Consider the following 12805-nt stretch of genomic DNA (forward strand, 5'->3'; position numbering starts at 1 on the left):
CCTTGATATCACTTTTTGATCTCTCTCCTCAAGCATGCTAAATGGAAATAAAGGCATAGGAAAGGTAGAAATCAAGCTAAAATCGAAAAATCTTACCGTTAGACGCGTAAACGGTCGAAAACCGTGAATTTCCTTTTGAATTTTCTTGTTTCCCTTTGTTTTTTTTTTCTTCCTTTCCTCTCTATTTCCTCTCTTGTTCTTCCTTGTGGCCGGCCAGCACTCAAAATTTGGGTTTAAATGGGCTGACTTTTCATTAAAATAATATTATATCATTAAAAAATGCCACATGTCACTTTCCCATTTGCCCATTTTTAAAATTTCATCCATTTGTTTCCAAATTTTCACCATACACTTGTCTCATATATTCATAGCTTAGATAAAATTCTCAGACTCATCCAAAGTCTTGGTGGAGTAATTTTTGAAATTTACACTTTTGCCCCCGTAAAAGTCAAAAATTACATTTTTGCCTCAAAAATTGAAAAATTGCCCATAGAAATATTTTTCATCCCTTATACTCATACCATTCTCCAATTTGTCAAATTTGATCTAAATTCTCTCAAAATCTCAAATTTTGTCCGTGGGTGGTAAAATTACGATTTTGCCCCTACATTCCAAAATCACCAGAATTAGACTTTTTCACTTCCTATCATTAAATTATACTCCAAATAGTTAATCTTGGTCAAAAATTTCACTCCATGATCAAATTATTATCTTAGGTGGCAAAATGACGATTTTGCCCTTGAATATCAAAATTTCTAATTTTACCCCAAATGAACCCTCGAACTCCGAACAATCATTTTTAGTCATTCCTAGGCTATAAAATATTAAATTTCATCCTACAATTCCTATTTGAACTAGTTCGAGGTTAAATCAATTTAAGTGTACCGTTAGGTACAATATCAGGTTTTGTCTATTCTTAGGTGCTTTTCTAGCGTAATAACATGCTACTCAATGCATGTATGTCATGACATGTATTTATAGGGTCGGGTTTTACAATTTTGACCTTAGATAGTGAAAATTTCGGTTTGACTCCAAATTGATCATCGAACTCCGAATTACCATTTTGAGTCATCCCTGAACTGTGAAACTCTTAATTTCACCTTAAAATTCTTATTTGAACTAGTTCGAGGCTTAATCGACTTAATGGTGCCATTAGGGGCAATATCGTCTTTTAACAATTTCTCAAACTTCCTAAACATGCAAACATTCTATTGAGCATGTAAATGATGTCGTAATTATTTTATAGAACAGGGTTTGACATATGTGCTTAGGGTGATTTGAGCCGCATTAATATCCTTTATCATACCTTGACCCTAGCCATACATTACAAGCTTTATAAAGCCCTATTGATCCCTAACTTTGTATTAGTCTACATTAATGGAGAAAGAGATGAAAAGTAAACTTATGGCAATCTAGTACTAATTTGAAATTTGTGTTGACATAAACTTATCTGGATGTCATGATATTCTTGGAAAAAGATTTCACACACATGAAAATCCATTCGAGAATGTGCTTGCATTAAAATTGAAACATGAATCTGAATGAGACTTTTATTTTTCCTAAGGTTAATGATTGATAGACATACTTTTGAGGAAATTATAAAGAATCATTGAGTTGGTGCACTTTATCTCTAGTAATAGTAGTAGTAGTAATAACTATATTTATTTTTCATTAACTGAATTTAATTTTCGTAAGTTAGGTTCTTTTCTATGTTTTGGTTGAGGACTAGCAAAATTTTAAGTTTGGGGGTGTGATAACTTTATGATATAGAGTTATTTGAGCTTAATTTTGATAATAATTTGGCTAGGTTTTTGTAGTAATGCATAGATATTAGTAGGTTTTATTTAATTATCTTAAATAAGTTATTTTAGGTGAGTCAATCTAATTTTGGTTAATTTTATACTTAATTTGGTGTTAATATGATTAAGATAGGTTGCTATTGATTTACTTGTGCTTTTGTAGGTGTGAAGAAAGAAGAATTTTAACGAAAGAAAGCGAGCAATTTTGAGGTGTAGACTTCTAATGCATATATTTCTGTATTTTGGCCATAACTATCTCTACAAAGCTTCAAATGAAGTGATTTTTAAACGATTAGAAAGATAAGAGACATATCTATAACTTTCATGTTTACTATGTCACCCAGTTTGGCTTGCAAGATGGTCAAAAATTATGTAAAAGTCAATGCACTGCAATAGTCCTAGAGCAATTGCGATTTCTGTTAATTAATTTGGTAAAACTGCAACTTACATAGTTTGATAAGAAAATCACAGCTAAAATTGACTTCTTTCTTCACCCAACTTGGCCTAACTCCAAAACCTATAAAAACAACCTTTCGGAGGACTTAAAGGGAGAAGAAAACACCAAATTAACATTTGAGAGTCAAGCCACAAAGTCATTGAAGCTAAGAACAATTTGCAGAATTCAGGGAGATTTGGAGATCAAGAACACAAATCTTGAGTTTTTCTATATTTCTTTTATTCTCTTATTTTCTTAGTTTTGGTTTTAATGTTTATATTTTATTCGATGATGATGTATGACTTGATGGGGAACTAAATTTTTAATCTAAGATTATGATTGAACTCAATATATAGTCTGAATTATTTATCTCTCTTTTACTTATGTTTGATGGATTTAAGTTGTTTATTTTATTTTGTTCTTAATGCTTTTAGTTAACTGGCCACCAATTAGATTGAATTGGAAACCTAGGTTGAACCTTGATGAAGGAGATTTAGGTAGACATTGAATAAAATAGCGTATGATCGAATAAACTTAGTTGATTAGGTAGTTTGATTTGCATATAGGGTAGACATACACCTATAAGCCATATGTAGCCAAGATTAGAGCACAAACTTAATGAATCTTTCTCCAATTTAATTTGCATAAACATATAGTAAATTAATTGCAAAAGGTATTTTTATAAGAAACTCGACAGAGACTTATAAATAATTTAGGACTCTAGGTTAGCAACTTGATCCATTAAACTAAGTTGAGAGAGAGAGACATTAATCAGATAAAGTATTGAGGGATATCATAATCTTAGGTCTGTTAATCACTAGAAGTAAACTTTGCTGATATATTAGTTTTAGTTTTAGTTTTTAGTTTATTAATTTAAATTTTTCTTTTTAATTTTAATTTGTTTAGATAAAATTAAGGTGTGTTAATTTTAGTAGTTAACTGTAAGGATTAATTCAATTCTCTATGGGATCGACACTCTACTCATCTTTATATTATCTTTGCGATACGTACACTTGCGTGAGTAGAAAATTGAACAACAAATGGGCACTTCAAGCAGCACTCAAAACGGCGTCATTTAGCACGTCACTATGCTTGGGTATATAAGCTCTTTTTTTTTCCACTCTCTCTTTCTGGCCGTTCTTCTCCTCTCTCTCTACTCCTCTTTATCTTTTTTTTGTTTCTTTCCTTTGGCTAGTCTCTTTTTTCTTTCTTTTTCTCCCTCCCGCAGGCTTTGCTCTTCTTTTTTTTTCTCTCTCTCTTTCTTTTTTTTTTCTACTCTCTCTTCCCCCACCAGCCTTACTTTTCCTTCCTTTTCACTACCCACATCAGGCTTCTCAGTCCCCCACCAGGCTTACTTTCCTTCCTCTTCACTGCCCACATTGAGCTTCTCAGTCCCCCACGTCACTCTCTCTCTCTTTCTCTAAGCCGATCCTTTCTTTTCCCTTCGCCGGCCAACTACCTAAAACTGAATACCCGTTTTTGCTAAAAAATCTACCTCTAAAACCAAAACTAAAATCCTACAACCAAGGTACTCTACTTCTGTCATTGTATTTTTTGTTTTTGTTTTTATATTTTTTTGGTACTTTTTTATTGTTGCTTGCCGGCTCTAGACTAGGGTATTTTTTTTTTCATAGAAGATTGTGGTTCTTGGCTGCTAGAAAACTTAGGTTTTTTTTTTGTGATTTTTTTTGTTGCTGTAGGGTTTTTTCTCTGCTTTTTTGGTTTTGGCAAGATTGGTTTTTTTAAATGTTTTCTGCTCTTTCAAAAATGTCTCTTTCCGTTTGTTTGAGGACAAATGAATGTGCGAGATATGAGTCCATTTTAAGCTGGTTCTTTTGATGCAGTCATTGATAAAGGTGCAATTTTGTTTTGTTATTTTGTTAATTTAATGATTGTTGGCTTTAAACTTTTACTGATTTTCATTTGACATGGTGTTGTAGGGACTCTTGATTTTATCTTGGTAAGTGTTATGAATTATAGCACTTCTGTCTTTGTTGAGATCTCGTTTTGATAATAAGATGGTGGGCAATTTTTGTCTGTAGTGTGGAAATAATTTGTTTGAGAATGCTACTCAAATGCTTGAGGAAGTCTGGAGGTATAATGAACCTCGAAAGTTACTAGAATTATCTTACATTACTGTTTTCCTTTTATGGCTTTTCTTGATCCGTTCACCATATATTGAAGCAATTGATAACACACTATAGGGTCCTCAAGGATAAAGAAGTCTATATTATGGTAACTATACTCACCTTTTACAAGTTCAATCAAAAAACTTTTTCTTAAGCATGGATTTGAGTTTTGAGTTAATTCACAATGTGAGTTTGTAGTTAATTATCTGCTTCCCTAACTGTTCTTGTAAGTGCTGCAGATAATATATGGAGCACTAGTATATCATCTTGGCTCGGTGAAAAGAGTCATGCATTTGGAGCATAAAACTGCATGTGATAGGTTGATAAAATTCCCATTCTAGTTATTCTGTTGTTGATATCATATATTTTCCCACCTTATGTAGTGTAAGGATTTATATTTTCAAGTTTTCAGTCCATATACTTTGTCATTATGCTTTTGCTGTGGGGCTTAAGAGGTACTGACTATTGACAACTAAATGATAAGAGTTGAGGCCATCTTGCTTAGAGTTGATATTTGTTTTTTACAATCATGTATAGACTATAGAGAACATAAGGGATTCCTTTTGATACATGACAAGGTCTAGTCGGCATTAGGTTACACAATGGGAGCCATCCCATAATCTCAACCTCTCTACCCAAGGTTTGAACTTGAAACCTTAAAGTGAAAATCGCAAGGTGCAAACTGCTGGTTGTCACAAGGTTTATAAACTTAAACAAATAAGAATTGGCTTTGCAATTTTTTCGTTGATAATGAAAAGGGAGAATGACATTTGAATTACCTAATTAACAATTAAGATGCACAGGATCACAATTTCCCTCACTCTTCCTTTGAAATGAATGTTACCAAGGAAATATGGCCACAAGTTAGGGAAGATGAGAGACAGCAGTGTATGTTTATTTTATCACTTGGCATAAGTAGAACAACAAATTTTTTGAGTTATCTTACTTTATTGCTTGAAAGCTTGAGACTACAAATGTCAACCAACCTAACCACAGGAAAGAACACATCAGAATAAGAACAGGATCCATGAGATTTACTGATCTTGACCCTAGAAAACTAGTTTCATCCTCCATATATAGTAGCCTAGCATGGATGATGGGCTTTTAATCTAGTAAAAGAAGTAATGCTCAATCTTTTTCAAATGCTGCTCTTAATCTAGTTGTCTACCATGTAGTGAAATTTGGACTAGAAGGAAGTTCTGAACAACCAATAAGGGAATTGACAAACCATGTACCATTGGAGGAGGGTGGAAGCTCAATGGAAGATGTACTTGGAAAGAACCTTGACGTCCATTATATTTATGTTTGTCCCAAGGTTTGAGAAAGAAAGTTTTCTTGTCAACACTTTTCTTTCTTATGACTCTAGTGGCTAAAAGTCAAAACTGGTTTGGCTTTCTTGCTTTAAAACAAAATCATGATTTGAGTGCATCTATGTGTTGTTTACTTTGTCTATGATTTTATTCTCAAGCATTTAATTTTTTTTTCTTTCAAAGGAAGCCAAGGCCAAGGAATGAAGTGGCAGCTGATTGAAGCAGATGATGACCATGAACTTTTTGCAGTAGAATTCTTTTTGCTGTACCTGATTGTAGCTTTAGTTTTGTGGTGTTTGAATCATGATACCACGAGCTATTCAAATTTAATCTCGCCATAACATTTAGAGAATTTGTAATAACTGAACTAGCTACAGCAGTTTTTGTTAGCTTTCAACGATTGCCTAAATAGTACCTTCTGTTCCCCTCTTTGGCATGCACTTAGGTAAACAAGTGAACCTTCTTTTCAAAAAGGAAGAACAGATACTTTCAAGGAGAGGATTTGAACTTGAGACCCCATCTTTTGAAGGAGAGTGTTAGTACCGGTGAGGTTTGCTTTGACCAGGTCTTACCCTTTCGTATGATCTTAAGAACGCTTTTGGGGTTTCCTTAGTTAAATTATAGAAACTTGCAATGCTTATGGGAAGGGGCTTGTGATGTTCATATGCTGATGGAAATGTGGGACCTTCAAGCTAAATTCTTGACAAGTAAGAACACAACATTTCATGATATGATGTCTAGTTTTCACTGCTACACTTGGATACTTTTTAGTATAGCTGTTTAATAACACATTTAGCTTTATATTCATATTTGTTTAACTTTTTTAGATATCATGTGTTTAGGGTAATTTTTAATTGTATGAATTTGACGTTGAATCTCGGTTTTTAATGTGTGTTTGTTTTATATATTTTGAAAGTCAAATGTGGATGTGAATTGATAATTGATTATCGAAATGAAAATTGGTAGTTTTTGTTGAAAAAGCATTACTAAAATGATATGCAATTAAAAATTACTAAAAGAATTTTCGTTGGAAATAAATTATCAACGGAAAATTCCATGGGAAATTTCCAACAGAAATTCCATTGGAAATGTGTTTTCAATAAAAATGTCCATTGGAAATTCTTCGTTGGAAATGCTTTTCCAACAAAAATTTCCATCGGAAATGCTTTTCCAACAAAAATTTTTTCGACGAAAATTTTCGTCGAAAATGCTTTTCCAACGGAAAATTCCATTGGAAATTTTTAATGTTTTTCCATTGGAAAAACATTTCCAACAGAGAATTCCATTGGAAATTCATTTCGTAAATCATCTTAATCACTATCTAACGCTATAACCATTGATAGAATATTATCATCGAATCAAATTATAACCAACTCCATATGAGTTTTTTTTTTGTACCAATATGCAACATATATATCCATACATATATATTTTTCCAAAAATTTTAACTTCGGGTAGCCTTAGGCATATCAAGCACAATAAGCCCTGTAAAACCAAAATAACCAATAATCAAGTTTAGAATCAATTCTTCTTATAGTTGGTTAGATCATGCTCATCATTTGTGGTGAATACACAAAGCTGATCCCAATATTCTATTCTCATACTAGAATCGACCACTAATTGGTACCATCCCCAAAGCACCACGTGTCTTAAAAATTGATTTTTTTTTTCTTAGCCAAAATTCATATTCTAATATCATGCTTCTAGGTCGTAGCTCATTACCAAAGTCTTTACTCGTATATAAATACTCGAATCATCATCTCTTTTCTAAGTAGATTTCTACAATTTTCGTAGTGTATTTCTATTCCCTTACCAAGGGTAGTATCATTTAATCAAACCATGTCACCCTCCTTCTCTAAACATTTGAAGCATAACTTCAACCTTTGCCTATCCCTATTAGGCACTTTACCTTGATAATTACTCAAAATAAATTGGAACTTGTGGGGGAAGCACATTTCATAATTTATGCCTTGCGTTTACAATTATGTCGAGACCAGAACCTCATCGGGTCCACAAAATGATAGGATAATCATTGCCTCAAACCAGCATTTCCAAATATACTTATGCTTGTATCATATCTTCATACTTATGTGACATATCAGTCACGAGCCCAACTTGACTATATAGCCATTTGCTCTTTGAGCTTTAATGTTTTCTCATCGTGAAAAATCTTTTGAATTTATCTTATCAGGGTATTCACAAGGTGGATACATGTCCATAACTTACAGTTCAAGGCCTAAAGCATTGAACACAATCTCATCATTGATGTTCTACACTATATCATATAATAGAAAATATAATCTAACAACTATGACAATGAAATTCTAAAGTTCCACCTTTATCTACCAATCATAGCTCCCTTTATGAACACATACTTTACATTGCTTGATTGTTCACAAGCCACTCATGGCCATCCAAATTCGACCTCTTATAGCAAGTCAAACTAGTATATTATTCTTATGTTTTCCAACACACTTCCAAAATGCTTAAACACATCCTTTAATAGAATTCTGTTGAGGACTCAGACAATCAAAGGCTTATCTTCAAAGCCACGCATAACTTTAACAATTTAATATATATTCGATAACATTTAGCTCATTAACCCCATTGAACATTATTTTAAGATCTTTCAAGATATCCTTACTCTTAGTTCGGATCATACCATCTAACTTAGTATAATTGCATTAATTATCCTTAAGCTCTTTATGCTCAGCACATCAACATCCATATTTCCCCCTCATTCATGTTATTGACCTTGTTAAGGTATATGTAGCATTTCAACCTTTCACAATACATTCCACATTTATGCCAAGGCATTCTCAATCTCATGCCATGCCTATAGTCATGTAACCATAAATCAAGGTAAACTCCCCTATGGGATATCTCCTTCCATATGATGCATAGGGATCACAAGATGTACAACTCCAAGTGTATGCCTACATATTGATAACCTCCATATATTTTATGATCATGGAAACCACAATTTGCAAAACTAGCTTCCTATCACAAGTTTGAGATCGGAACATTAGTCTCCACATATCTCACTTTGGACATACTTCACTACAAACATTCATACACCTTTACCACAACATTCAGTGAAAATTGATTAAGCAATGATCTCCAAATTTACTCTTAGGTACACATATATCAAATTGTACACCACTTAGTGTTAAGATCTTGACTTTACTCATAAATTCTTAACTAATTACATCCATAAGATAGACAATTCACTAAATTTTTGTATCTTGCTTTTGCAGTCATAAGATCAAAATTTCTTAAGCTTAGGATGCAGAAGCTTCCTCTTAGACCATATCTGAAAATCCACATGTTCTAAGTTCCTTACCTTTGGAGAAATCACATTCAAGACTAATCATTTACATCATAGGTTGCATATTGAACCAAACAGATTTTTTTAAATTAACCTTTAAAGTAATTTATATATCGATCTTCATATAGAACTCCATATGGCACTTAGACTAAATTTGTCATTTCCATGTCATTTAATTTCAAACTGCTAAATCAACATCTAGTCCTTTAATCCTTTGGCTCCACACTAAGCATAGCAAAATTCAAGCTCATCCTTAGAGTAGATCATTTGCTAGCCTTTTACTTCGTGACCATACATCAATTATAATAATTAATGATTTTCTCCCTTGAGCTAAGTCATATACCTTTAATTTTAAACCATAATAGTTCAAATTAGCCTTTGGGATCTCACAGTCACTTAATTGGAATCAAAACCAACTCCCTCAACCTGTTGTACCCATATTCAACACACATTCTTATATAAATATTTCGAAAGCCCAACACCATTTTATATATGGCATAACAAGCTCACTTAACATAGTGCACTTACATTTGTGCACACAAATATTGGTTTATTCTTACCCCAAATGCTTAAATTTATACATTCTAAGTGAATTAAAACCATCACTATTCATTCTAATCAAAGTGCGCCCCTTGTTACCATTATCACACGTACTCTTTTATATTGACCTCAAATACAATTCATAGTCATCAAATTTTCTTTCCGTTGACAATTTTGGGATCAACTTTTAACCCCACCAAATGAACAGGTTATTATAGACCTATTAATCCAACTTCGCTTTCCTCCATCCTTAATCGGAGAGATATATCATTATATTGACCTTTCATTAGGAGCATTTGCTTAAAAATCTTTCCAACAACAGCTCGATCTCGGGTGGCATCTCAAACCTGAACAACGGCACCATTTATGATCTTTACATAATGTTAGCAAGAGGATAGGTTACTAGGAATAGGAGTTCATATAGCCACCTGTCTATGACTTGTGCTGCAGTCACAAACCATAAACAAGACTTTACATTAACTCCGACAACTCCACTGACTAACACAAGAATCCCTAAGACTCGACTAAACCTAGAGCTCTGATACCAACTTTGTCACAGCCCAAATATCGGGCCATGATCGGCCTATGGGCCCAATGAGCATAGCCCACTAAGCCCAAGCAAGCCTTTTTATGCAAACCCGATCATCATTCCCAACCATCATTTCTAAAACCACATATTGAAATTTTGAACTAAAAATATTTCAGTAATATTCTATAGTGACCCAAAACTCACAATTTTATTATGTCAAAATAATGTCACCCGTTTGCCAACTCATAGTGGCATAAGTAATCAAATATACATAATTGACTTATAATATGGATCCTAGCGGATTACATTACATATACGCGTTCACAGGTAACAGACCCTTGACCGTCAGCGGAGTGACCGTGGGTGAAGGTACAGCTACTGAGATGCCATAGTACCTATCAAGAAGGCGAGCATACATGGAGAACTCAATCTAGGTCCCAACTACCTCCAAATCTGAAAACATGAAGTTTAAAAATGTGAGTATAAAACTCAGTGAGTGAACATAAGAAGGGAACAAGCAATCGATAGAAGGAATTTGGAAATCATGATGCACTTGTTTCAAAAATAATGCAATTGATTTAATTTCTTACTAAAAACCCCTCATTTCAAACCTTGATCAATAACCTCATAGTGTTGCAAAAACCCATGATCAATCCATGAAGTTAAATGGGTGAAAAATAGGTCAAAATCAAGCAAGGTAGCAAGCATGGCAGCAAGTTTCTCGCTACAGTGAGAAACAGTCTTAGTTTGCATATGTTTTAGTTTTTCTATTATATCTCCCACTATAGAAGTCCAATTGACCTTATTTTTAAACCATTAGAAATCTAAGAGGTAAGGCTAAAACTTTTATGTTTACCACTTTTCCTAGTTCGGACGAGAAGGTAGTCAAAATCTTCATCAAAGTGAAAGCATTGCATCAAAATCCGAGAGTTTCTCGCTGCAGCGAGATTCAGGGGAGATGACAATTAAGGAATTTTCACATGCCACAAAATCCATTCCTACCATATTACACATCAAAGTGAACACATTGACAATAATCAAGTTTCTCATTATTCATTTCGATCACATATTATAATCATAAACTTTCTATCACATATACATATATAAACACATATAAACACGTACACCACCCCACTTCATTCATCGTCATAGCCAGGTCATCATCACCATCGGCTTATGCGCACTCCCAACTCGCACATAGCCGGGTCAGTATCGGCTTATGCGCACTTCTACTCGTACATAGCCGGGTCAATATCATTACACAACATTATTCATCAATGCACAACATATATTCGTATATATATCAATAATATAGGAGCACATAGGTTCGTCCTTTTACACATTTCACATTTTCACAACACCAAAACATTTTATGTCATGACCCGGTACTCTCCTCGAGCTCGTGACAACCGCCGCGATATCCCGACAGACATTCATTACCCGAAATGCCAACCGAAACCCCGCAAGGCTTTAACATCAATTTTCTCACCTACCCTGCGAGCCACAGTTGCTAATATCATATTTTAAAAGATTATAAGCTATTTTCAAACCAAAACAATAAATAAAAAAATAATTTTCGTTTCACAGGAGTATTTTGGTCATTTTTTCCCTAAAATTTTGAAACCATTTAAAAATGTAGTATATGAGTGAAAGATACATATTTCATAACCAAAAATAAGTTTAAATGTCTAAAACATTCATTTAAAGTGAAATGATAACTATTAGAATAAAATAAAAATATTAAATAAAATATTCCATTTTCTTATAAAACAATATTTATAGAGATATCCGTAAATAATTTTTGTAGCGTAAAAGCAAAATAAATTCATACATACAGTAACACAGTGAGCCAGAGTGTGTAATTTAATTTACAATGACATGTGAGCCCCCGAATGACCAAAAGTAACGAAGGCTGCGAACTTACGATTTTTAAGGATGCAAATCCAACAGTAACCCGCGACGAAATCAGCTATCTACAGACTATCCTGATCTTGGAATGAGTGAAAATGAGGGTGGTGAGTTTATATAAACTCAGTGAGTAAACAAACATCATCTAAAATATCTAAAGCCAAGTAATGGAGACAACTTAAAATAGTTCATCATACTATGATTCATAACATTTCAAACTCATTTCAACTAAACAAAATAAATTCATTTCACTCAAATAATCAACATGGCTTATGAATTTCTTAAAAACTTGGCTCGTGCCAAAACTCATTCTCGAGGATACCTTGGCCGGGGCATCCAACCGAGTCTACCAAGGCTGTTAAAGAAAAGTTCATATACGCATAAAACACATTTTTACGTTTAAAAGCATATCCGTTCCTTGGCGTTGGCTGAGTTCACCCTCACGTGGTGGCTTAACGTGTAGTGAACTCTAAAACTTTACCTCAGGAGTTACCCTCCGCGCCTCTTGTACTAAGGTAAATATAATGGGGTTTACCATGCCCCTCTAATAGGCTGGTCCATAGAAACCTGCCCACTGCAGTAAGCTAATCGATATCCCACCAAATCAATAAAAGTTTCGACAGCATGACATGGCAATTATATTACTACCCAGCCTGTCAAGGCAAAACAAACAGTTCATACAATTTCAACACAATTTCTAATTCAGCCATTCATGCCAATATCACCATAAGCCATTCAATTCAAACCATAAATTTACAACATAATCAAACAGTCTCCAATTACTCAATTTCTAAAATCATCATTCAATTTCAAAATGATTTATAAA

General features: G+C 33.6%; 1 long non-coding RNA gene across 2 annotated transcripts; it reads left to right on the top strand.

Annotated features, from left to right (window-relative positions):
- Positions 5619-5898, top strand: LOC18592749. Of its 2 annotated transcripts, none has more exons than XR_001929040.1 (2): positions 5619-5679; positions 5858-5898. It is a non-coding gene; the product is annotated as an uncharacterized LOC18592749 (long non-coding RNA). The 2 variants fall into 2 exon arrangements; XR_001929041.1 differs by having other exon boundaries at positions 5653-5667.

The sequence above is a fragment of the Theobroma cacao genome, chromosome 8 (genome assembly GCF_000208745.1).
Source record: "Theobroma cacao cultivar B97-61/B2 chromosome 8, Criollo_cocoa_genome_V2, whole genome shotgun sequence".
In the NCBI taxonomy this organism is placed as follows: domain Eukaryota; kingdom Viridiplantae; phylum Streptophyta; class Magnoliopsida; order Malvales; family Malvaceae; genus Theobroma; species Theobroma cacao.